Raw genomic sequence first — 25,907 nt, 5'->3', positions numbered from 1 at the left:
TAAAAAAGTGTATTTATATCTTGTAATACCCCTTAACCCTTATCTGTCTCCGGAACAGGATTACAGGGCATTACCAATCAATACAGTTCAATTACGGTCATTAATTAAAATAATTGTTTACACTTATCATAAACTTAACATATCGTCCCTTTAATGGACTCTCGAAGTCCAATATAAATAGTAAAATCAATTCGGGACTAATTTAAAATCACTACAAATTTTTCTCATTTTTTTTAAAAAATTTCCTTATGAACGGTACCCACACACCTGTGTGGATTGCCCGTGTGACTCACACAGCCGTGTCTCTAGATCACACGGCCATGTCGCTAGGTCATCGTGTTGAGAGCCCGTGTAACTCTTTGACTTGAAAGTATTAAGGTGCGGTTTTCACACGACCAGTCCACACGCTCGTGTGTTAGACTGTGTGGACTCAAAATGAGCCTTAAACAGCAAATTTACTAGCCCTGCAATTTAAGATACCAAACTTTCCAATAACGATTCATTAAATTACTTTAAATCACATTCAAACCTACTCAAAACATGTCAAATTAGATATTTTATGTGCTTATATGATGAATCTTTTAAGTATTTCACATACATTATCAAATAGTTTAAATTCTTACCAAATAAGCCAATTCCTACCATATACTATTACTAAATCTAAATTGACTTATTTCATCCTTACAATGACAATCCAAAATGACACACACAGACATTTTAGGACATATCATTACCAATAATTAATATAACTCATCACGTTGAGTTCAGGATCGGCCTGGGATGCTGATTCAACGGTTTGACTTCAACCTATCCTGCACACTGAAACAAACCATACGCTGAGTATGAACTCAGTGGTATTTATATAATCCGAACACTTAATAATATGAAAATATAATATTCATTTAAAAATCATATAACAATCATAATTATATAATTGTTCAATTCATAGATAAATCCTTTATAACTCAATCAATTCTTTCATCTACTAACCCGTATAATTTTCCACAATATGTTTACAATTCACTTGAACAATAATATTTTTCACTTATATCCCATTTAAAGTTACATAATTCATATGTTTCAATCATGTTTCAGTTCACTGCTCAATATCAATAAATAATATTCAACAATTCACATTTCAATCAGTAATCCGTTTTATTCCAAGTTCAATATCAGTCAATATTTTTCAAAATCAATCAATTTATCAATATCATTCAGTAGCAGTCAGTCATTCAGTACCTTTATTTATCCCTATTAACATGACTCGGGTATTGAAGGATACACGGATACAACCAACATACCACTATGACACTCAGTGCCTAATCGGCTTTGCAAGTAAATAAGAATAAGATGCGATTTTCAAGACCTCATCGGATTAAACCGAAAGTAATGAGCGAGACGACACACATGGTGCCTCATCGACTCAAAGTCAAAGTAACAGTACGACACTTATAGTGCCTCATCGACTCAAGGTCAAAGTATCCCTGAACACTTCCAATCCTATGGCATGCCAATTATATCCGACTTAGCCCGACACTGTTAATAGGGTATTCAATTCACTTTCAATTTTTCAACCAATATACATTTCAATTAATCACATATATTCTCAATTCAATACAATTCACTTTACTTTTCAATAATAAATATTCAAATTTCACAATAATCACATATTCATATTAATTTCATCACATTCTCAATCAAAATACTTTTCAAATATAACATACATCCAATATTCAATTTTCACATCAAACACATATATCCATATAAATTCAATTCAATAACAATTACTAATATTTACCTTAATTACTTACAATAACATATAAACCGAATATAACAATTAATAATTAAAATTGATTAAATACCAATTCAATTTAAATTCAATACCAATGCTCAAATATCACATAAATCATAATTTCACAAACACTCAATTCAAAATCAAATATACTACACTTACCTTAATTTTTTTTTCCATAAACATTTAATTTAAAATATAACAATTAATAATTAAATTCGGATTATAGAAATACAAACCGTAATTTCCGAGCTAACCCTCGTTGACTTGCGTTTTCCTTTCTTAGCCGAGGTTTTCCGGGACAACGTTAGCAACGGAAATTAAAACAATTAAAAATTATCAATACACTACCATTCAATTTCACATTGAATATTTCAAATTTTTATTCAACTTTTGTCTAAATTCCAATTTAGTCACTAAACCGAGACTAACTTTTATTCTTCACATTTAGCTCAATATTTTCATTCAATTTACACTTTAGACTAATTTCAACTCTCTAATTTCACCATAAAACCATAATTTTGAAATTCTTTCAATTTAGTCCCTGCTATTAAAAACTTATGATTTATTTTACAATTCAATCCTTATGTCACTTCTAACTTGAAATTCTATCAATTTAACCCCTAATTCTTCAATTTATTCAACATGAACAATATCTAGAAATCTAAAAACTTTCAAAATTTCCACTTAAAACAAGTAGTATTTATCTCTAGGATTCCAAAAACATCAAAATTACAAAAAAAAATAGACTAAATTAACTTACCACTTAAACTTGAAACCCTAAAATCCCTAATTTCCCTTTCTTTTTCTTTTTCTTTCTCTTTTTCTTTCCCCCTTTTTCCTTCTCTGTTTCGTTTCATATTCTGTTCTTTCTTATTCTTTTGTTTCTTTTTATTTGTTTTGTTATTAAAATATTATAATAATATATAATATTATTCTTAAATAATAAGTATATATGTATATTACAAATGTATGTATAACATTTATACACATGTAAATTATTATTACCATGCAATTGTCACAATTTAATTTATTTATTTACTTTATTTAATTAATATAAAATAATATTAATATTTACTTAAATAATAAGTAAACAATAATAATTACTAATATATGTATATAAATATTTCACATGTATTTCACTATTACCACACATTTATCACTCATGGCTTAATTGTTTATTTAGTCCCTTGAATTTCCTTTATTCTATAATTAAATTTTCACACTTTATTCAATTTAATCATTATACTTAATTAACCTTTATTCACCTATCCATAATTTAATTAACCTCACAATTAATTTCTTAAATATTTCTAATAAATATTTACGAATCCATTTTTCGAAGTGGAGACCTGAAAATACACTTTTCCAATAACCGTAAAATTCGGGTCGTTACATATCTAGGGTTGGCAACATCCTAGGGCTTTAACCCTAGAGGCACATGAGAAAAATATAGGGGAGGGAAAATTGGGCTATGAGAAGCCTTTATCAAAAAATTACAAATAGAGGCCCCACGATATGGCTAAAATATTTTCAATATTTACCAATTTAATCTTAGAAAAAAAAGTTACCCACACTTTGGGACGTGATAAATACCCCTCTATTATGCCTAAATTTGAGATTTAATTGCTGCATTTTAATTTTAATGTAATTTGGTCCTTGTAGTTTTATAATGTTATTAATTTACCCAAATAGTTAATATCATTATTTTTTAAATTAAAACATTACATGGTTATATATAATTTGAATAACTTAAGGGTTTTAGAAACGAATATGCGGCTTTTTATTTCTTTTATGTTTATCTTGCTGCTTCTTTGTATAAAGATATATATTATAAAACAATGATCAAATTTCAATTTTAACCTTTACACTATGCTAAAACTTGGGATTTAATCTATATACCTTATTATTGACATAATTTGATATTTATATTTTTATAATGTCAATAGCTAGTCTAAATATTAATATTGTTAACTATTTCAATCAAAATGCCGATGTCAAATTTTCTCAGAACACTATTCCAACAAAAAAATATTTTATTATGATGAGTTCAAATAAATGTTTTTAAGAAAAAAATCTATATGAACATTTTCAATATTATTTTTATTATTACATGATTACCAAGTGATTTTTTTTTTAATTTCAAAATGTTACAACAGTGAATTTAATAGAATAATTTTAATAGTGATAACAATTTGACCGAAATTTTAAATTCAAAAAGTAGAGGGTCAAAATTTCTGAAAATAAAAGTAGACTTAGAGTATATTTTAACTTTTAAATTTATACTTTATAATTTAATACAAATAAATAATCAACTTAACGCAAAGCACAAAGCTTATACTAGTCTATATATAAAAAAGTTTTTGCCTTCCTTGTTGACAACTAGATGAGCCTCTCATTTTCTTTTCTTTCTTTCTTTTTTTTTTTTTTTTTGCTTTATATAAGGAAATGATAAATTTTTAATATTAGTCCCGATGCTACACTCAAATCTGAAATTATAAAAGGATGGGCACATTTCAATTTTAATCCTTGTGCTACATTCAAATTTAAAATTTAATCATTATACTTCAATTTTTTGACATGATTTGGTAACTTAATTTTTTACAATGTCATTGATTAGCTCATGTATGTTGTTATGATTAAAATGCTTATGTAACTTTTAAGAGTTATTAACACTAATAAAATTATTTGTTAAATTTAAGTCCATTACAATGCCATTAGTTTTATTACATAGTTACTAAGTGAACATTTTTTTTTTAATTTCAAAAGCACAACAGTAAATTTAACAAAACAATTTAATAGTCTTAATAATTGGATCTAACTTTTAAATTAGAAAAATATGGCGGATAATTTTCTAAAAAGATACAAACATTAAATTTCAATATAGAAAGAGTACATACACTTGAAGTATATTTTAATATTCAAATATTTACCTTATAATTTGACCTAAAATAATTAATAATTAATCCAACGTGACACAGTAGATCCATACTAGTTTTATATTTATTTTTAGGTAAATTTTAACATATATATTCGATTTATTTGTATAATTTTAAGATATTTTGAATTTTTTTACTTTACCTTTCACATATAGACCATATATATTATTTTTAAATTATGTATTTAAAATCATGGTTCACATTTTTCCTCGAATTGATTTTTAGATATCTACTATATTCGGTCAAAAATATAAAAGTTAAAAATATTTGTAGGTTATTCTTTTAATTTTTAAAATTTATTTTATTTTTACCTGGCTTATTAATAAAATCTGGATTTATGCATTAATTTATACGTTTGGAAAAATATAGACTATTTTATTTTTAAATTCTGAAAGTTGATTATTGAAAGATGGATCCAAATATTTACTCAAATATTATATTTTGGTATCCGTCCCCACTCGAAGAAAATTTTTAAAATAAATTTACAATATTAATTATTTTATTTATTTTAATGTATTCAAAGATTTAGTCTATATATTGAGTCATAGATGAATTAAGCATTGATAAGTGAGAAATTTAACTTAACTTTTTACTAAGGGATACATTTTAAAATTATATATCAACTTTGATTTAATGTATAACTATATACATGAACTTTAATTTGATACAATTATATACGGAAACTTTAATTATGGTTTAAAGTAAACTTTAATTTTGATTTAATCATATACATTTAAAGAAATAAATATATCAATTTATTTTTATATTGGATAAATACACTTATTTATATATGCAATATATAAACATAAAATGATGTTATATCAATAATTGTGTTAATAATTTACAAGAATTGGATCGAATAAAAACTTTATGTAAAAATTACACAAAATCAAAGTTCATATATATAATTGCACATAAACCCTAGTTCAAGTATAGTTTTGAGATTCACATTGGTAATACACAAAATATAAATAAATAATTATTTTTTTCTCCAAGTCTTTTGCTTCTTATATTTTTGTTTTGTCTAGCGGCGGTGTTAGCTTCCGGGTTAGCTACCGCCCACCTTTTTCTCTTGTACATCAACCCTCTTTTTCTTTCTTCTTTTCATTCACTCCATGCGTCTTCTCTCTTTTCATCTATTTTGTGTGTATCTTTGTTGTCTTCACAAGTTGTGATGGACAGATGATGGTGTCTATTATCATTGAAGCACTACTAACCATCGACAGCTTCTTTTAGAAAGTGGATAGCTCTTCAATGACTTATTAATTTGTTTTTTTTTTAAAGTTTTAAAATAATAAATTATTTCATGAATCAGTTTAGATTTGTGTTGTCTTAAGTTTTTGTGTTTGTCAACGTGTCATAATGGTCTATTAATTCTGAAGTTGAAGCTTTTGTCGTGTTGATAGAGCTTGTCCTTCAACGCGTACAACGGGTATTTGTTATTTTTCTCTCTGAATTGTATGGTCTCATTTAGGGAATGAATTAATGAATTTCCTTTAAAAAATATGAATAAATAATTATATATTTTTATATTTTTGTATTAAAACTCAATTTAAAATTATTTATTGGTTAATTAAATATTTAAAAGATAGTGGGGGCTAAATCTAGTTTATTAATGTAAGAGATGTTAATTATGTTTACCTAAACAAAAATTGACCGAGTTAGATGAAAATCGATTGGGTTAATTATCTATATTATACTATTTATAAAATATTTGGTTGAGTTTGATTTAGTGAGTAGTGACAATGAATTTTTATTTTTTAATATTATAACTAGCTTATGATTAAGAATAAAATGTCATTTACAATGAAATACAAATTATCCATTAAATTTATACATTATATAAAATATTTGATTGAATTAATATTACGAGTCAATCGACACCAATTTAACTAAATAATGTTGAATATATCCTTACCTTACAAAATAAGTTGTATTATTTTAAGGATATTTTTATCATTTTATATCTTTTATATAAAATATATATACACTAAACAATTTAAGCTCAAACCTCTATAATTTTTAACATTTATCATTTAACCAAAACTTCTTATTTATTTTAACTTTTATAAATATATTTATTTTTATTATTTTATTACATTATTTTGTTTTCACCCATAAAATTGGTGTGTGATAATCTAATTATTATTAAAGCTACTATCTATTTCGTAAAAGTACTTCTAAATTATTATTTTCATTTTATTATATTGACAATTATTATCACTAAAACAACTTTCAGACAACATATTTTTCTAAACTCTTTCAAAATATACTTTGTAAAAGGTTAAAATATGTCAAATTTAGTCATTATAATTTTATTTTAAGAATTTAAAATTTAAAATTTAAGTCAATTTTTAACACTATTAATTCTTTTATTGTTAAATTTAAGTTTATTATAATGTCATTTTCAATTACATGGATACCATGTGATTTTTTTTTATTTCAAAATGTCACATAAAAATATCAATAAAAATTAACAATGTTAACAATTGACTTGAATCTTAATATATGAAAAGTAAGAAGAATAAAATTCCTAAGAAGTAAAAGTAGGACTAAATTCCAAAAATTTGAAAATACAAGGACTTATGGGTATGACATATTTTAACCGTAATAAAGATTTTCTTTTCCAAGGTGCAATGTAGAGGTACTCATGGGCTTAGTAGGGTCAAGTCTAGGCATAATATTAATACACTTCATTCTTGCTCAAGCCTGCCCATATTTGTAAAAACTAATCCAAGTTCATTTTAAGTCGGCTCATATTATTATTTTTTTAAAAAATTTAAAATATATTTATATTATTTTAATTTAATATTTAATAATTTTAAATATTTTTTATTTATTAAAATTTTATATATAGTTATATTAACATTTTTAATGTTTACGTTATAATAGTATTATAGATTTAATTTTTATGAGTTATAAATTACATAATGTTAGGATCTGGACCTTCGACCCAGATGAACCCGACCTAGAAGAAGAATGTTCGCCTACAGGTATAGTCAGCTAAGGACCTTGCTGGAATGCAAGATGCTCACAGAGATAGCTCGTATGGGAAGCCCACAGGAGAGCTCATGTAAGCCTCGCAGGAATGAGGTCACAAGAAGAGAGCTCGTGTAAACCTCGCAGGGATGAGATCGCTAGCCATGTTTGCGAAGAGGACCCCCGCTCGTGACTAGCAAGTGCAAGATTTGCTGGGAGAGTCGGTCCTAAGGTCAGAAAGGACCGCGTGCTCTGCAAGCAAGTGTCCAATAAGCCAAAGGGGGCCCAGAGAATGTTAGCACCAAGGACAGCAAATTTTAGTGCCCTTGGCCCAAAGGCCAAGACAAAATAGTGGGCCTTATTATGAGATGTAATAGTAGCAGTAGGAATGTGTATAAATACCCCGTGTTTCCTTTAATACAGCACGAGAGAATATTACTTAACAATTGGTGTAATGAGCGTTGGCTACTTCCGATCGACATATTTTCTCTAGTTTAATTTAGTTCTCTTCAACATAAAGCAAAAAATAACTCACCCCAACGAGACCTTTCCCTTCACCCCTTTCCCCGATCAGATAAGAGCGTCGAGTCCCGACCCACAACATGACGAAATAGACTTGTTTATCACTTTTTCGCTGACAAGCCCAAAAACCTCAACAACATGGTCTATCGGGGGCCTTCTCCTTCCCTAGACCTTAATCTTTCCTCTGGTCAGGGAATGCCCTCTTCCCTCAACCAAGAACCATCCCCGCTGCAACTTCAGGCCCTCCAAGAGCAGATGAAGTTCTTGAGGGAGCAAATGACGGTACAAGAAGCACGGTTTGTAAAACAACAAGCCTTTCAACAGGAGTTGCTAAGGAAAATGAAGAACTACATCTAAAGGCAGATGCTAATAACTTAAGATCCCAGGAAAATGCTATCACCCAAGATGAAGCCCTGAGTACTCAGGTGAAGAAGTGGATGAATGAGATGGATGAACTTTGTCATGATGTACGGGCCCTGTATCCAAAGTCACAAGACATGGACTAGTTGTTTTGTTCTAACAACCCACTAGCTTCTGAAATCGCGGCAGTAAGCGTACCCCACAACTTCAAGGTGCCTAAGGACATGTTTGATGGAAGAAGGGATCTGCGAGCCCATTTCATACAATATAATGACTATATGAACGTGCTAGGAGCTTCAGAAGTGACCAAATGTAAAGCATTCTCTACGAAACTAAAAGCAAGCACCAAGGACTGGTATCTCTCTCTTCCACAAGGCTCAGTTTGCAACTTCTCAGAACTAGGGAAAATGTTCTTGGGAAGATTTCGGGCCATCGAGCAATCATGAATACACCTATGGGGCTAATGTTGGTGAAACAGCAAGTGGATGAGTCCCTCTAAGACTATATAAAGAGATTTTGATGTATGCATGCCTTTGGCTCCCAAAAGTGCGAATCAAGATCCAATCGAGCTTTTAAAAGGTCACATGACTCTAACACGTACCAAGCGACTTCAAGAAGCTTTAATAGCTTTGTTGACTCAAAATTGGGAGAAGCTGTGGACAACCCTATGAAGACTCATTGCACTCTTTTGCAAACCGACTTTAGCTCCTCTCCAGCCCCCCAAGCTCAGCTCAGCTCCAATCAGCTCACTTGAGCTTGTTTCAGCTCATTTGAGCTCAATTTAGCTTATTTCCAGCTCGTTTCTTTTACTATTTCAATAAACTAAGTTTTAACCTAATTTTAATTCAATTTGCTATAGCTCATGCTAAAATCCCTAGCTCAAATCAGTTCATTAATCGTTTTTTTCTATTTGAGCTAGCCGAATTTAATATGCTAGTTAGTTTTAATTAAATGTGTCTAATTTATTTAGTGTCATTTAAGTTGACTAATTGCTGTTTAATTATTTTTAAAATGAATATATATATTTTAAATAATTATTTTTTTATTTCTTTTGTAGGTTAGCTGAATGTGGATGTGCATTTAAGGCTAGGTGCATGTACGGGCTAGTTCAATGCATTAGAAGATTCATGCATGGTTCGGTTCAATGCTTGGAGGGAATTATGTTCAAATACATGGAAAGTTAATTACATGCATTGGATTATGAAGATACATTCACTTTGGATGACACACATGCATGAATGGAGAGCATTTAATGAATGTTCATGTACGGCTAGATTCAAGTCCCCTTCCTAGTTCCATGCATGGCCGAATGTATGTGGATGGACCATTGGTGTTCTTAAGTGCTTATTTGGCCAATGGGTAGCTGCATAGTTAATTTCCAAATTCAATTCATGAATGAAGATTAAGAGAAGATGCATGGATAGCAAGCTACAACAAATGGGAGAATGCATCTAGCTCTTGATACATGAATTGTTTGTTGTGCAAATGACTTCCCTAGGTGTCTATTCAGCCAAGAGACACTTCTTGAATGTTTCATTCATTCAATAGTTGAATCTAGACAAGCTATTGAGCTTCCAAGACCTCACATTCATCCAAGACACTTTGCTTACTCATGAAGCTATCCAATGAAGTTCCATTCAGCCGAATCTAGCCTTAGCAAATTAATGACTTGTTCTAGATTATTCTAGTTACTTCCTAGCTGAATTGCTTAGTTACTAAGTTAGCCAATTTATCTATTCGGCTACACATGCTAGACTATAAATAGTTTACTCATTTCTCTGTAAAAGAACTTTTTGCCAAATTTTTAATGAAACTCTGTTTCAGTGAGGTTGCTTCCTCTCATATCTCGTACAAGTTTCAAAGACTTATCTAGTTGTGCTAGTGGCGTTTACCGATCCTGTTTGAACTTATCACCATCTTTGGTGTGGCGTTCACCTATCCTACTATCCATCTTTCCAACTTAACAATATAGGAACCGGGGTGACACTTTTTAGTGTTGAATCGCTCCTAACGTTAAGTTCACTAATCCATTACCACCTTTTGTTGTTTCTTCCTTATTATCTCCAAAACCGAACCACCTATCCAACATCCATCTTTGTTTCTTTAGCCGAACCTATCACCTCCATTTCACTTCTTTTAAACCCCATTCGCTTTAACCAAGCCTATCCGCCTAACTTCTACTACCAAAACCAAATCGCGAATGACTCTTCTCGTCTACGATCAGGTACAACGTGAATTCGACCCCATCACCCGAACCGGATCACATCAGATTTCACGCAGCTACACTTAACACAAAGAACTTTGAGGACCAATGAGATATAAATGCCTTCATCATGGGAGTGTAGAAAGACCATGTGCAGTACTAGTTCATAGATAATAGGCCGTAAAGTCTAGCTAACCTATAAAATGGGCTCATAAGTTCACGAAGGTGGAAGAAATTAAGAAGCATCACAAGTCAGTTTCCAAAGAGAGGATAGACAAACTAGGAATAGAGAAGGGTAGCGCACTAGGCAATCTCCTAGGAACCAGTCCCTACAAATCATGACCGGTAGGCCGCACAAGACCTCAGCCCAATGCGATGCACTTAGAAACCCGCAAAGGCACCAATAAGAACACACGATACGTTACACCCCCAAGGTAGGTTCAAAGCTTACACCCCATTGAATTCCACGCAAGCTTACATCCTTAACCAAGTGAAGAGCTTGGACTTCCTTCCTAAACTGCCCCTAATGCGAAGTATCGATAGAAGGAGAAATTTTAGGGATCGATATGCCTTCCATGATGATATGAGACATAAGACCAAAGATTGCTTCACGCTAAAGGACGCCATTAAAGAAGCTGTGTAGAATGGAGAACTTGTTAAGTTCATAAACCGGAGAGATCCGCAGCAGGGCCATAGTTCGTAAGGACTGGACCCCAAGGGAAAACAAAAGATGTGATGAGCCATTCATGTAATTAGGCACAAGTGACAAGTGGATGCAGTCAAGCCCAAAGAGGCGAGCTCACATGAACGGTGTAATGTCGTTTAGTACCTTGAAGAAACTGGAACACCAAGAATAGTGGAGTTTGGAGTTTGAAAGTAGTGACAATGAGCTAATCCGTGACAAATAAAGGAACGACCCAATAGTGGTTTCAACTAAGATCGTAGGGTTCAAAGTTAAGAGGATACTTGTTGATATCTATAGTTTAGTAGAAGTCCTATCTTTGGAAGCATACAAGAAAGTGGACTTAAAAGAGTAATCCTTATCTGCAACCAGCCTTTTGTACGGCTTCACGAACCATCCTATTGAAGTAAGGGGCATTATCATATTGCTTGTCGTTCTGGGCGACAGTGACATACGACCACGAAATGTCTCCAGTTCTTTGTGGCCAATCACCCGATATCATATAACGCCATCTTTGGTAGACTAATCAGACGAATGGCAAAGGTGGTGATGGCTACCATTGTATGAAGATCAAGTTCCCAACAATTACCAGCATCCACTTCTTGCGATCTGACCAGTGCACGGCGAGGCGATGTCACATATTGCCTATAAGGCAGGCAAAACAGCCTCTGATTGAGAAACAGAGTTCGTCAAGAAAAGCCATCAACTTGGACGACCTAGATGTGAGTGAAGAATATCGAGATACGAAACTCGAGGCAACAGAGCATACAGAAACCCTGCAGCTATTATGCGACAATAAAGAAAGAATAATCAGAATTTCGTAAGAGCTGAATGGATAAGAAAAGATTTTACTAGTTGAATGCTTGAGAGGGAATTCAAACATCTTTGCATAGTCCGCAACGAATATGCCAGGCGTGGATCCGTTAGTAATAGTGCACAGGTTAAATGTACTCCCAGAGGCGAAACCCATGAAACAAAATAAAAGAAAGTTCGCACCATACCTAATCAAACCAGTAAGACAAAAGGTCATCAAGCTGTTGGCCATCAAATTTATTAAGGAAGTGGAGTACTTGGATTGGATTTCGAATATGGTAATGGTAAAAAAGGTGACAAGCAAGCGGAGGATGTGCATTGACTTCACCAACTTGAACAAGGCATGCCCCAAAGATAGCTTCCCTCTGTCGTCAATAGATTGCCTAGTTGACACCTCCTTCGGGCACGGTTCATAAGCTTCATGGATGCCTTTTTGGGCTACAATCAAATCCTATTAGACCGAGACGACCAGGAGAAGACAAATTTCATCACTAAGGAAGGTCTCTTCTGTTACTAGATTATGCCATTTGGACTAAAAAATATGAGTACAACTTACCAAAGTCTGGTAAACAAGATATTCAAAAAGCATATAGGCTGCAGTCTAGAGGTATACGTAGATGATACGCTTATAAAAAGTGAATCCATGGAGGAGCATTCTAAAACCTATATAACATATTCGTGACATTGAAGGCCCACAGCATGAAGCTTAACCCTGAAAAGTGCACCTTCAACATGTAAGCTATCACGTTCTTGGTTTTCATGATATTAGAGAGGGGAATAGAGGAAAACCTAGAAAAAATTCAAGCTATAGTAGAGATGCCCCCACCACGAACTATAAAAGAAATCCAGTACCTCACAAGTAGGGTGATGGCATTGAATAGATTTATCTCCAAAATGACAGACAATTGCCTACCATTTTTTAGGGCTTTGAAGAAACCCTTCTCATGGACCAAAGAGTGTCAAACCACCTTCAAACAACTAAAGCAGTACCTTACTTCCCCCTCCACTTCTAAGGTTGCCTTAAATGGGAGAAACACTACATCTATACCTAGTAGCTTCAGAAGAAACAATCGCAACCGTCTTGGTCAAATCCAAAGGCTCCTTCTAATTTTTAGTGTATTATGTCAACAAGGTCCTTCAGCATGGTGAGCTCAGGTACAAAAAAATAGAAAAAATGCATCTATGTTCTAATCATTGCAGCTCTTAAGCTACACCCATACTTTTAGGCCCACCCGATTGTCGTGGTTACTAACCAGCCAATGAAAGAGGTGCTCGCCAAGGCAGACACCCTGGGGAGGATAACAAAATGGAACATCAAACTTGTAGAATTTGAGATAGATTTTACCCTGGCGACGACAATATATGGGCAGGTGTTGGTAGATTTCATGGTAGAATGCTCGTTCGAAAGAAATGAAGACACAACAAGTAACATATAATGTAATTTGAAACATCGAATAGTGAAATACCTCGCGGACATACTATAATATGTTAATAATAACAAAAATTAGAAAGTTAACAAATGGCACATTATGTGATAAAAATTATCACTCTAACGATTCTCACACTTTGCAGAGAAACAATACTCATTTTACATTTTTTACTAAAATTTCTTTTTGTTGTTGGCCACTACCAATAGAAAACACTTTAGGAAATGCAAGCACAATAGATAAACTAAAAGATTAGATGGTTTACATCAACTGCTCCATAGCCAGAACGGGATTTAGGGCAGGTGCACTAGTGATAGACCTAGAGGGTAATGAGTGGCAATATGGATTATCATTTGGATTCCAGTAGAACCTCTCCAAATCATGACAGGGCTTTGGCCTTTTGTGACATGGAGATAAAATCCTTAGATCACTCCCTATAGCCACGACAAAAAAAAGTTCATTATAGTAGTTGTTGACTACTTTACCAAATGGATTGAGGCAAAATCTCCAGCAACCATAATAAAGAGGTAGGTAGAGTCATTTATGTGAAAGTCGATTGTCTATAGGTTTGGGATACCTCACACTGTTATCACAGACAATAGCACACAGTTCCAACGGAAGTTCATGACATTTTGCACAATCTTCCAGATATTCTTAGCTCAAAGCTCAGTGAAAACCCCGCAAACCAATGGCCAAGTGGAGGCTATAAACAAGAAAATTTTGACCGCGCTCAAGAAGAAAGTAGGCGAACTAAAATAGGCTTAGTTGGAAGAGCTACCAAGAATCTTATGGGTATTATGAACCACACCCCACACTGCGACAGGTGAAACAACCTTCTCACTCGTCTATAGCACAGAAGCCATCATCTCCACAGATATAGGCCTAAGATCGCAAAAAACACAACACTTCAATGAAGAAGCTAATAATGAGGCCCCGAGACTTAACTTGGACTTAGTCAAAGAACTCAGAGAAACGACTGATGTAACAGCCCATTTTTTAGTGAAATCGAAACAGTGGTTTCGGGACCACAAATCCGATCCGAAAATAAAATATTTTTATTTTATCAAATGGCCCGTAACATGGTAGAAATGTCATGTGAAAATTTTGATAAGAAAATTTTATTGATTATGTACTTAATTACGAGAAGGACTAAATCGCATAAAATGCAAAAGTTGAATTCTAGTAGCTAGAAGGATTAAATAGCCATGGAATTCAAAACTTGAAGTCCTTATATGGTAATTAGACCATTAAAGAAAAGTATGTAGATATTTTAGTGACTCATCCATGGAAATTTAGAAAAAGGGTAAGGACTAAATTGGAATTTGAAATAATTTAATTAATTAAAAGATGAAAAAGAAAATACCATCTTATTTACTCATCTTCTTTCCCAAAAATACATGGAAACCATAGGAGAGAGAGAAGAAACTTACATGGCTTAATTGGGTAACTTTCCTTGTCCCCTTTTTAGTAATTTTGATATTTTTGAAATTAGGATAGCTTATTCCACCTATTTGGAGGATCAATTTGAAAAGTTATCAAAGCATGAAAATTAGGTCATGGATGTATATACTGAAAATTAAAAATCTATGGTAGAAAATGAAAGGTTGTTGATAGATAAACAACTTTTACAAAGTGATTTTTGATGAAAACATGATTTAGGGACTAAAATATAAAGTTGTGAAAATTGATGAAAAGTTCTGAAATTTATAGAAATTATGTGCTATAAGTTCTATATTGAAATTTTTGTTAGGCTTGGAATAGGGAGTAAATTGCATAAATTTCATTTTCCGAGCCTAGGGACAAAATTAGAATTTATGGAAAAGTTAGGGGCAAAATGGTAATTTTGCCTAAGACGTAAATTGAGTCCAAATGAATATGAAATGTGTGAAATTGATGATTAAAGTTATTTATATAGATTTGGGCAACACCAACTCAAGGTTAGATCGATAAAAAGAAAAGGTTTTGTATTAGTAGATTTTTTACGCGAACCAGTGTCGAGGTAAGTTCGTGTAACTTAATTAAGTATGTAAATATGTTAACTTGAATGTTATGAATTTTTGCAATATGATTTATATTTATGTGAATATTATAAATGTGTGAAATGATTACATGTTCGGAAATGTTGGAAAAAAGGGTAAAGTCTCATTTGAATATTGAATTTCGATGGATAAATATGATTGCCTTATAAAACGAGGTCCTGCATTTGTTGCTGATAGGATTTAGCTCAGACGAGTAATCCTATTGATCTCATTATAGAAAGGATTTAGCTCGGATAGGTAATCCTGATATAATCCCTTTATGGCATATGTTACAATTAGGATTTATTCTGGACTGGTAATCTTAATTGAACTCTTCGGAGCATACGTTACATAAAGGATTTAGCCTGGACTTGTAATCTTGTAATACAATATGTGGCTTGAGAGTGTGTTCTTTGATTAAATGCCCTAATGGGTACTCTTGAATAAGAATTGACGGGTTATTGAATTGTACACCTTGAGTGTACTGCTTGAGTATCCATTTGAATTTCAATGATTCAACGGACAAAACTCTTGGCATGATGAGAGAATTATGAGATGAAATGTTAATGTCTTGAAAGAATATTACATGATGAGCTCATCCATGCTTACTTGATGTATATAAAAAATTTCTGACTAACATGTTTGATTGAATGCATGTGTTTAGGCAATTTTACCAAGTTGATGGAAAACAAGATATTGTATGCTTAGATTTAATAAACAGGATTGGTAAGTTTAGTTTCTGTTATACGATCTTACTAAGCATGTAATGCTTACTAGATTTTATTTTCCCTATTTTAGAGTGCTCGGAAGCTCGTGACGGTTGGAGATCATTGGAGCATCATCACACTATCCACTAGCTTATTTTGGGTATATATAGTAAAATCATTTTGGTATAATGGCATGTATAGGCTAACTTGGCCATAGATGGCTTAAATATGTGGTTTATAATTTAGCCATTGGAATGGCTAGTAATGGTTGTTTTTGATACACTTGTAATGCCATACTATGGTAGCTACATACATGTTAATGGTTGTTCAAATTATGCCTAACATATAGAATATGCCAAGGTAAGATTATAAACATGTATGCATGGAATGATATGCAATGTTGAATGATAGAGTTTGCTTAATTTTAATGCTTGAAATGGTTGGTATTTGGATGTGAGTTTATGTGCAGGTCATTGTGTGATTTTGGGTGAGAGATGAAGCTAGAAATGGCTTCATTTCGTCCACATGGGTAGACACACAGGCATGTGTCTACACCGTGTGTGACACATAGCCTAGTACATAGGCGTATGGTTAGGCCGTGTGTCCCTTGCACCTTAAAAATTGAGAAATAAAATGCTCAGAATTGAGCACACGGATAGAGACACAGGCATGTGTTTCAGCCATGTGTGCTACACGGGCTAGAACATAAATGTGTGTCTTGGCCGTGTGAAACCTGCACATAATTTCAAAGAAAATTAATTAACCACACGACCTAGCACACGGGCGTGTGGTCGGCTGTGTGGCACAAGTTAGAGAGTTACACGGGGTCGAACATGGCCTGCAGCACGAGCGTGTCCCTTGGACCACACCGGTGTGTGAGCCTTGCACCTTGGAAAATTTTTGAAAATCTACGAAAAATTTTAGAGTTTTCAATTAAGTCCCGACTCAATTCCAATGAGGGTCGATTTAAGGGATGTTATGAAAAATAAGAAAATGAACAGTGATTGGCATGATTTATCTACAAATGTTTTGTAAACTCTGGTAATGCTCCGTAACTCTGTTTCGGTGACGGATATGGGTTAGGGGTGTTACAACTGAGGTAAAAAATGTAGTCTGTGCCCAACAAGTAGCTCACTACTATAACTCCAAGGTTAGAGGAAAGTAGTTTCAAGTAAGTGACCTTGTGCTAAGAAACACTGAAACCAGCTTTTTCACTTCCCAACACGGGAAAAATGCCTCGAGCTGGGAAGGACCACAGAAGGTGGTAAAAAAGATAGGCTATGGAGTATATAAATTGGTAAGAATAGAAGACACGATGATACCGTGAACCTTGAATGCTTGACACCTCAAAAAGTATTATTTATGAATACCTATCATATAAATAAAATCTTTCCTCACGAAAATATCGCCTGTAAAATTAAGGTTCGCAAGCGAAGAGCCACGACCTCCAACATAGTTAGCGAGAGCAAAGCTCCTAGCGGTAAAATTCAGGTTCGTAGGTGAATAGCTGTGACCTCTAATACAGTTAGCGAGAGCAAAGCTCCCAGCTATAAAAAATTAAATTTCTTAGGCGAAGAGCCGTGACATCCAACATAGTTAGCGAGAGCAAAGCTCCCAAATGTAAAACTAAGGTTCGCATGTAAAAGTTTTTCCAAAAAAATTTAACACCCCAAACCCGGCCTGTAAGTTTGGCTGGAACTTGGCGTGTCACATTGAAGTGTTTTTCGAAAACCATGTTTCCATTAAAAACCCTTCTTAATAATTAAAAACTTATACCCTTTTTAAACCTTGTTAGAAAACCTCAATTTGAATAACATTCTTAACAACTTTGTAAAAATCTTGGTAGTTGCGAAACTTACTTTAAAAACAATTACGGTTACGTGATGTTTTGAATAACAGTAGTTGCTTTGGAAAATCGTGTTCTAATACTAGCAATTATAAGAACAATAAATAAAATTCCAAATTTGAAATCCAGAAAATTACAACGGCTTTACTACAAATTTAAAGGTAATAATCAAAACTGTAACATGAACAGTGTGTGTGGCTTCCTCCGAGCCCCTAGCAACCCCGATTCATCTAAGGTGGAAATTACGAAAGGTTAATAAACGGGTGAGTTTACGAAAACTCATGTGAAATCCCTACTATAAAAAGGAACGATCAGTCATCTAAAAGAATTAAAAGTCTAGCCCCAAATTTTACTTACAATTTCAAGACCAATCGGGTCTTAGCCCATTACAATGACAGTACAGATGGACCTTAGCCTATTACGAATAAGAAACATTATCGAATTGGAACCAAAATGAGAATCAGAATCAGAATCAGAATCAATATTAGTAACAAAATCGAATCGTAATCGAATTACGTGATGTAATCGAATCGAATGTGAATGCAATCCCAATCCAATCCAGCCGTATACACCCCCGTACCAACCTTACACCATGTGGAGAGACAACTCGACCCACCCATCCGCTACACACCACAGAATTTGCAGCATGGCTGCCAGAACAGATATCGTGATAGAGTCACCAGATACAAATATTGTGGTAGAGCCACCAGAATCAGATAATGTGGCAAACCCACCTAACAGAATACGTGGCACAAAGCTATAGATAACTGTAATAACTTCGGCACATAGCCATCAGTGACGGTAATATAACTGGCGCACAGCCTTCGGTAAATATGATCGACACAGAGTCGTCAACAAATATGTTAGGCACATAGCTACTGTGTAAATACGTTTGGCACGGCCATAGTCAAGATGGCACAAAGCCATATTTAGGTTGGCACAGAGCCATTAATAACGGGTCTATAATCGGCACGAAGCCCACAACAACGGCACATAGCCTTCGGTAGCATGATCGGCACTTAGCCATCGATCGGTCAACAGATATTGTGACAGAGTCACCAAATACAGATATTGTGGCAGAGCCACCAGAATAGATATTTGTGGCATAGCCACGTAACGCTTCCTCCGTACAAAATCCCAACCCATGTAACATGTCATGTATGCGAATGTCATGCCCATATTTGAATCAAACAATCACAGTCAAGTCATTCATATCACCAACATATATTCACAATCAAACCACAAACACACACATTAAGTCAAGTCGACCACTTGCCCTGGCAAAAGCAGTCATTTAACACCCTAGAGGCAAAATGGTAATTTTACCCCACAAGGGTATCTCGGTAATTCTACCCTACGGAGTATTTGGTATTTCTACCCTACAAGGGTATTTCGATAATTCAACCCTACAGGGTATTTTGGTAATTCTATCCTATAAGGGTATTTCAGAATTCTACCCTATAGGGTATTTTGAAATTCTACCTTACGAGGGTATTTCATAATTTCACAATCAAGGGTAAAACAAGAATTTCGTAAATCGAGGGTAAAATGATAATTTTGTAAACTGAGGGTAAACTAGTAATTCTGTAATCAAGGGTAAAACGGTAATTTTACAAATCGAGGGTAAAAGCAGTAATTTCAGAATCGAGGGTAAAACAAGAATTTCAGAACCGAGGTAAAACGATAATTCTATAAATCGAGGGTAAAACAGTAATTCTGTAAACTGAGGGTAAAACGGTAATTTTAAAAATCAAGGGTAAAACGGTAATTCTGTAAATCGAGGGTAAAACGGTAATTTTGTAAATCGAGGGTAAAACGGTAATTCTGTAAATCGAGAGTACTTTGGTAATTTTATAAGTCGAGGGCATTTCAGTAATTGGTAAACTAAATTATTCTAAACATAGATAACAATACGAATGGGCCTAAAGCCTATTCTCGGCCCAAATAGGCCAACACGCTCGTGTGGCCTTTTTAGCCCAAACCTAGCCACAGATTTGCGATTCACCTAGCCTAGTCCAATATTTACTACACAATCAAACAACTTATCCAATTGGGCCCGTAGGCCCATTGTGCCCACATGGCCCCTTTCGGCCCATCGCGGCCCGAAGTAGCCATCCAACAACAAGAGTAGTGATAAATACACACCTGATTGGAGACTGGAGTTAATCCACGCCCGAGCACTCTTAGCCGACGCCCAACCCAAACGAGCACGCCATAAAGCGAAAGGATCAGCCAAGAAAGGTACCTTTACTCTCCTCATGGTTCTCTCTATTTAAAGCCGACTTCCCATCCACTCTTATGTTAGCTTCCGATGTGGGATCCTCCAACATCGAGTTTAAATTCAACACCAACTCTTGCCGCCTGTTAGCAAAATAAATGCTCTTTGCTTGCTATGGGATTCGAACCCATGCCTCCCTCAAATGCTCCACACGCCACTTGCCACTAAGCCATAAGGTTTTTGTGTCACAATTTCTCCGACAATATTCTTAAGGCCTACCTACTACACCTGTGGTTTGATTCACCTTAAACCAAATTTTTGCTAGAGTCCGTGTTTAAACCGGGACTTCTCCAACACTTCTCAACACACTTAACCACTAAAACAAGCCTTCATTAACGAAATCTGCATGCATAACAGAATATTATAAGCTACCTTCAACCGCTCCCATGCTCAAGGCCCAAAACTTCTAGGCCCAAATTCAGGGTGTTACAACTCTACGTCCCTTAAAGAAATTTCGTCCTCGAAATTTCCATCTAACAGGGTAGTCATGTAACATCTACCCCACTACGCTACCGCTGCACACTCTGATCCTACTATCACTATCACACTTCAACTAGAACTTGAAACATCTCATACATACAACACTTATTCACTGAAGTAGACACATATTTATCACACATATATACAATTTCTATATCCAAACATCACATCCACATAAAATAAATACCAATTTTAAATTCAGACCAATATCTAAGGAATCCATAGTATTTCAATTTCTAAATAGACAAAAGTATTCAGAAGACTTACGAATTCGGCGCCGGAGACTCGGTGTGCCACACTTTTTAAGAGAAATACTTCAAACAGACCACGTGGTTGAAAATAATTTTCTAAAATTTAACCTTTGAAAACCCAATCCACAACCGAGTTGTTGCAACCCAGGCTCTGATACCACTAAATGTAACACCCCAAACCCGGCCTGGAAGTTTGGCTTGAACTTGGCGTGTCACATTGAAGTGTTTTTCGAAAACCATGTTTCCATTAAAAACCCTTCTTAATAATTAAAACTTATACCCTTTTTAAACCTTGTTAGAAAACCTCAGCTGAATAACATTCTTAACAACTTTGTAAAAATCTTGGTAGTTGCGGAAACTTACATTAAAAACAATTGCGGTTACGTGATGTTTTGAATAACGATGAGTTGCTTTGGAAAACCGTGTTCTAATACTAGCAATTATAAGAACAATAAATAAAATTCCAAATTTGAAATCGAGAAAATTACAACGGCTTTACTACAACCCACATAAAATAATTTAAAGGTAATAATCAAAACTGTAACATGAACAGTGTGTGTGGCTTCCTCCGAGCCCCTAGCAACCTCGATCCATCTAAGGTGGAAATTACGAAAGGTTAATAAACGGGTGAGTTTACGAAAACTCGATGTGAAATCCCCTACTATAAAAAGGAAAAGTCGGTCATCTAAAAGAATTAAAAGTCCGCCCTGACCTTACTTACAATTTCAAGACCAATCGGGTCTTAGCCCATTACAATGAGACAAGATGCAGATAGACCTTAGCCCATTACGAATAAGAAACATTATCGAATTGGAACCAAAATGAGAATCGAATCGAATCGAATCAATATTAGTAATGTAATCGAATCGAATCAATATTAGTAATGTAATCGAATCAAAATCGAATTACGTGATGTAATCGTAATCGAATGTGAATGCAATCCTAACCCAATCCAGCCGTATACACCCCCGTACCAACCTTACACCATGTGGGGAGACAACTAGACCCACCCATCCGCTACACACCATAGAATTTGCAGCATGGCTGCCAGAACAGATATCGTGACAGAGTCACCAGATATATATATTGTGGCAGAGCCACCAGAATCAGATAATGTGGCAAACCCACCTAACAGAATACGTGGCACAAAGCCATAGATAACTGTAATAACTTCGCACATAGCCATCCGTGACGGTAATATAAACTGGCGCACAGCCCTTCGGTAAATATGATCGCACAGAGTCGTCAACAAATATGTTAGGCACATAGCTACAGGTAAATACGTTTGGCACGAAGCCATAGTCAAGATGGCACAAAGCCATATTTAGGTTGGAACAGAGCCATTAATAACTGGTCTATAATCGCACGAAGCCCACAACAACGACACACGACCTTCGGTAGCGTGATCGGCACTTAGCCATCGATCGGTCAGCGAGATATTGTGACAGAGTCACCAACTGAGATATTGTGGCGAGCCACCGTATCAGATATTTGTGGCATAGCCACCGTAACGCTTCCTCCGTACAAAATCCCAACCCATGCAACATGTCATGTATGCGTAATGTCATGCCCATATTTGAATCAAACAATCACAGTCAAGTCATTCATATCACCAACATATATTCACAATCAAATCCGTCAAACACACAAATCCAAGTCACCACTTGCCCACAAGGGCAAAAGCAGTCATTTAACACCCTAGGGGCAAATGGTAATTTTACCCCACAAGGGTATCTCGGTAATTCTACCCTACAGGAGTATTTCGGTATTTCTACCCTACAAGGGTATTTCGATAATTCTACCCTACAGGGGTATTTTGGTAATTCTATCCTATAAGGGTATTTCAGTAATTCTACCCTATAGGGGTATTTTAGAAATTCTACCCTACAGGGGTATTTCAGTAATTTCACAATCAAGGGTAAAATGGTAATTCTGTAAATCGAGGGTAAAACGATAATTTTGTAAACTGAGGGTAAACTAGTAATTCTGTAAATCAAAGGTAAAATGGTAATTTTACAAATCGAGGGTAAAACGGTAATTCTATAAATCGAGGGTAAAACAGTAATTCTGTAAACTGAGGGTAAAACGGTAATTTTAAATATCGAGGGTAAAACGGTAGTTCTGTAAATCGAGGGTAAAACGGTAATTCTATAAATCGAGGGCAAAACGGTAATTCTGTAAATCGAGGGTAAAACGGTAATTCTGTAAATCGGGAGTACTTTGGTAATTTTACAAGTCGAGGGCATTTCAGTAATTGGTAAACTAAAGTATTCTAAACATGGATAACAATATGAATGGGCCTAAAGCCTATTCTCGGCCCAAATGGGCCCACACGCTCGTGTGGCCCTTTTAGCCCAAACTTAGCCACAGATATGCGATTCACCTAGCCTAGTCCAATATTTACTACACAATCAAACAACTTATCCAATTGGGCCCGTAGGCCCATTGGGCCCACATGGCCCCTTTCGGCCCATCGCGGCCCGAAGTAGCCATCCAACAACAAGAGTAGTGATAAATACACACCTGATTGGAGACTGGAGTTAATCCACGCTCTGAGCACTCTTAGCCGACGCCCAACCCAAAAGAGCACGCCATAAAGCGAAAGGGATCAGCCAAGAAAGGTACCTTTACTCTCCTCATGGTTCTCTCTATTTAAAGCCAACTTCCCATCCACTCTTATGTTAGCTTCCCGATGTGGGATCCCTCCAACATCAGAGTTTAAATTCAACACCAACTCTTGCCGCCCCCTGTTAGCAAAATAAATGCTCTTTGCTTGCTATGGGATTCAACCCATGCCTCCCTCAAATGCTCCACACGCCACTTGCCACTAAGCCATAAGGTTTTTGTGTCACAATTTCTCCAACAATATTCTTAAGGCCTACCTACTACACCTGTGGTTTGATTCACCTTAAACCAAATTTTTGCTAGAGTCCGAGTTTAAACCGGGACTTCTCCAACACTTCTCAACACACTTAACCACTAAAACAAGCCTTCATTAACGAAATCTGCATGCACAACAGAATATTATAAGCTGCCTTCAACCGCTCCCATGCTCAAGGCCCAAAACTTCTAGGCCCAAATTCAGGGTGTTACAAAAAATTTCAAGTATGAAATAGCTCGCAACAACACTCTTCATTTTTTTTAAAAAAAAAGCAATATAAAGAGAACCAGCCAGAAATCAAAACTACGTTTATTTATTCAAAAAAATATGAGTACAATATCATTGTTCAACTACATCATCACCCCCACCTGGATCCTGATTAGCAGAGCAACATCTTCAATAGCTGGGGCAACAACCAAAACATCCTCAGTCACCGAGGGAGGAACCTGTAACATCCCAAAATAGGCTCTAAACGGAACAGTGGTTGTGAAACCATGAATTTGAGATAGAAAAGTTTATTTCGATTAATTTTTATAATTTACCGAGTGATTACATGCATATGTTAGAGTATCGCTGGAAAATTTTATAGATAGCATGCTTAATTTACCTACTAGGGCTTAATTGTAAAAGTTGATAAATATGAGTTTTAGATGCTAAAGGATTAAATTGAAGAGTATAATTGAAGTAGAGGTCCTTAAATGGTAATTAGACCATTAGGTTTTCATAGACAAAAATGGACATACATAGATAAAAATAACTAAAGTTTTAATGAAGGGTATTTTAGTCATTTGATAATTAAAAGATTAAAAAAGGGAAAAAGATGGCAAAATGTGTCCATCTTCTTCATTAGGCCGAAATTTTCAAGGGTCTTCATAGCTAGGGTTTTTTCAAGCTTCCAAGCTTCATAGTAAGTGATTCCAAGCCCTGTTTTTAATGTTCTTTACGTTTTTGAAGTCTCGGTAACTTGATTTAGATTATTCTAGTAATAATTTAACCTAGGGTTCATATTTGGAAAAATACCCATAGGTGAAATGTGTTTATTTTGATGTTTTATGGTAGAATATAAAGCTTGAAATTATGTTAAATGACTTGAGCTAAGCGATTTTAAGCGAAAACGAGTAAAACGACATAATCAATAAAAATACCTAATGGTCATAAGTACAAGTTAGAGTGGGAATTTGATGTTTCCGTAGGTAAATAAATGATCAGCATGTCATAAAACATAAGAATTAGGGATAAATTTTCATTTCCGAGCCTTGGGGTAAAAGTGTAAATATGCAAAAGTTTAGGGGCAAAATCATAATTTTTCTAAAGTTAGAGTTAAGAACTGTTTTGATAAATATGAATATTAAATAAGTTAAATTTGCTATTATAGATCAAGAAGAACGAAATTCGGGGTTAGACCGAGGAAAGAAAAAGGTTGAGGACTAAATCAAAATATTTGATCGTATTTTGTATTTGGGTAAGTTTGCGGTAAATAAATGCAATGTTTTATTATTTATAATTAATTATGTTATTTTCAGCATCTATATATTTATTTTTTAAATTTATTCCTTGATGATTGAAGCAAGAATTGATGGAGAAATGATACATAAAAGTCCCCGTTGAACCTTAGGAATGTGTAGGATACAAATGTCATGACATTAGTGTTTAAGGATACCAAGTAAGACCATGCCAAGGCATGACATTGGTAAGTTTTACAAGGCAAGGAAATCATATAAGACCATGT

Source organism: Gossypium arboreum, chromosome 9 (assembly GCF_025698485.1).
Source record: "Gossypium arboreum isolate Shixiya-1 chromosome 9, ASM2569848v2, whole genome shotgun sequence".
Classification (NCBI taxonomy): Eukaryota; Viridiplantae; Streptophyta; class Magnoliopsida; order Malvales; family Malvaceae; genus Gossypium; species Gossypium arboreum.
This window is presented reverse-complemented; position numbering follows the sequence as displayed.